General features: G+C 46.6%; 1 long non-coding RNA gene across 1 annotated transcript in view; it reads left to right on the forward strand.

The window, feature by feature from the left end:
* Window positions 1–2,685, forward strand: part of LOC308360755 — an 11,071-nt gene extending 8,386 nt beyond the window's left edge. Inside the window, exon 3 of the long non-coding RNA XR_013968529.1 lies at window positions 2,593–2,685. This is a non-coding gene — a long non-coding RNA (uncharacterized lncRNA). The remainder of the gene's footprint in view (window positions 1–2,592) is intronic.
* Window positions 2,686–3,145: the final 460 nt, after the last annotated feature.

The raw sequence follows: 3,145 nt of genomic DNA on the forward strand, positions 1-3,145 counted from the left end.
ATACCAAAGACCTCAGGCCCATCACAGACCACAGTCACTCAGTCCCTATTCAGACCTCAGGCCCTATTCAGTCCCTCAGGCCCTACTCAGACCTCAGGCCCTTTTCAGTCCCTCAGGCCCTATTCAGACCTCAGGCCCTTTTCAGTCCCTCAGGCCCTATTCAGACCTCAGGCCCTATTCAGACCTCAGGCCCTATTCAGACCACAGACCTCATACCTCTCAGACCCTCAGTCCCTATTCAGACCTCAGGCCCTATTCAGACCACAGACCTCAGACCTCAGGCCCTATTCAGACCTCAGGCCCTCAGTCCCTATTCAGACCTCAGGCCCTATTCAGACCTCAGTCCCTATTCAGACCTCAGTCCCTATTCAGACCTCAGGCCCATCATAGATCTCAGGTGAGCCCCCCTCTGTGCTTACTGGCTTTGCCTGAGCAAGAACACATCTTCCACTGTTTGGATCTGTGCTCAGACACGGCCTGAGTGACTCAATCCTGATATATGACAACTATGGACACAACACAGTCAATATAAAACTCCCAGGTGCCATCCCAGTTGTCACCACGTGCATTGACAGTGTGCACTTTGTTTGCCCTGCACGGATACAGCCAGGAGAAAAATTCCAGTTGGCATGAAGGAGAACTGCATTGCTAAACAATGCGCAATTTCCTGTCTGTAAATCCCAGCGCTCCCTCTCGTCATTTCCCAGAGAGAGCTAAAAATAATCTACTGGAGGGAGATGTGATTAAAACACAGCGAGGGAATCCAAACACAGCCACTCCCAGCTGATCAGCTTAAATAAAACATAAAAAAGAATTCAAATCACACCAAAGCTCTATCCAACCAAAGGCAAGGCCTTATCTCTATCCAGATACATTACCTAAAAAAATTAAAAATAAACGCTTTTATCCAAAGTGACTCTAGATATACATTCCCCTCGGTGTGTGTGTGTGTTGCTCTAAAATAGCATTGCTGCTTTACAATATAGCTCTGACACAGCAAGGCCGTGTTGAGGTTATGCCGTTGAAGGTGTGTGGGTTATCAGGTAGTCAGGTAATATTGAGCAATAGGTGGCCGTCTGGATGGCAGGCGATGTGAGAGGTGTGACTCACACCGTGTTTAACTATGGCTGTGCTTAAACTGGGTACAGGTTTGTTATGCAACAACACGCACATCAATAAATCATCAGCCTTCAGGCCTGCGCCACTAACCCTGCTGAACACGATCAATAATAGATGACTATCTTCTCAGAAAAAAGGTCAGGTTTCTGGCGAGGGCACCAGGGCCTCACTCTGTTTCCTCAGCTCTTCATAAATGTATCATGCTGACGGAATCTGGTCAAAAAAGAGAAGATCTTCAAAAGCAAAGAGAATCTTCCCATCTCTAGAACGAGGGCAGGGGGAGACTTGTGACCGTCTTGTGATCGGACCTTGTGATCGGAATGTAACAAGGTCTGATCAGACACAGAGGATTTAACATGGTACCGTACAACACTGACCGTTTGATGGGAACGAGGTTCATGGCAGGTTTGTCATGCGCTGAGTAACTACGACACCAGAGGTTCCGAGTGCAGAAAAAAACGAGAGCTATGCAGACCGAACTGATCTGCAAATGGCGGCTTACAGTATCATTATGTAAGCTCCACTGACACGATGACGTAGGTGCTACTTAGAAGATGTACTGGCTGGTAGATATCTCTAATCTAATATTCAACCACATTAACAGTCCTAGAATTTTATGAAAGACAGGTACAGTCAATGCAATCTAAACTAGTTTTCACAACCATGATGTAATTCATTCACCCCAAAATGCAGTCATACACTAACAGTTGCACAATACTTGCACAGTACTTGCACTCACACACTCTTGCCACTTTCTGTGAGAGCGTGAGGTCAGGCCCTCTGTAAATAAAACCTCTCTCACACACCTGTCAGGTGGCACAATTCCACGTAATTCTCTGGCATTCCCCACAACAGCATGGGTCACATGGGGGTTGCAAGGATTTCTAGATTTCATAAACGATTTTGAATTTTGACACACACACACCAAGGAGCCCTTCCCCTTTTGGCCGTGAAAGCTGAAAGCCTATGACTGATGGGCTGATAACATGCTCAAAAGAACGACAAAGGGTGCTGAGGCTTTGAACAATAACCAGATCAGTACAAAGTCAATACAACTATAATAGAGAGTTCCGCATTGTGTTTCATGAAGCAGGTCAGCCACGCAGGGCAGAACAAAGCACTCTGGCGGGGCCGACATTCTATATGACAGGCCTGGTCAAGGAAACACAAAGCCACACAAGGTTTTCTCAGACCTATGTGTCAGGTCTATGAGGGTAAACAGAATGGGAGGAACAATCGATGGTTATGAAAAAAAGATATCACTATGTCTGAGATAACACACAGTTAAATCTGCTCTCACACTTACACACATCTGGTTGAGTGACTGTGTGCATTGTGCCAGCTTCTTTAAATCCATATGCAAGAATGTATAAACGCAGGTGTCTGGGCAGTTCCATTAAGATGATTGGTATCATTACTATTATTGATGTGCAGGTGATTATGCCGTGAACCACCATGTTTCTCACATTTCAGTCTGAGGTATCAGAGGCTTGTCCCGGACAAACACCAAGCAGGAAGTCCGGAGTTGCTCAGCTAATCTAAGAAAGTGCATGGGTGTGAGTTAGCTGTCAATCAGAAGAGGTAAATACAACGAGCCGAAACCCAAGACTCACACCCCCTGTGGCTACCTAACACCCTGCGGGCATTTTTAATGTAACCACTGCCAATTGATGGGTTCCTGATGCAGGGATTGAGTGACCTCAGTTTTACACCTTCTCATGATCATGGGCAGGGCCCTGAAGGATTCCGTTTCTGCTGACTCTAGCAAGAGGCCCTCAATAATGAATGAGCTCCATATCATCCAGATCACCCCGGATTCTCTGTCACCGAGGAACAAAAAAAAAAGCAAAGAAAGAGTAAGTAAATAAAAAAAGAAAGAACTGTGGTGACTGTGTTCTAGTTTGGAGAAGGCTGGCGTGATGATGCTCACAGGGGAACGGGCTCCGTTGCTGTCGTGAGTCGACTCGCCTTGGCGTTCGCAGACGACAGCAGCGCGACCTCTTGCTCTGCCTGTGAATCACTCAGC

Source organism: Sprattus sprattus, assembly GCF_963457725.1.
Source record: "Sprattus sprattus genome assembly, chromosome: 2".
NCBI lineage: Eukaryota > Metazoa > Chordata > Actinopteri > Clupeiformes > Clupeidae > Sprattus > Sprattus sprattus.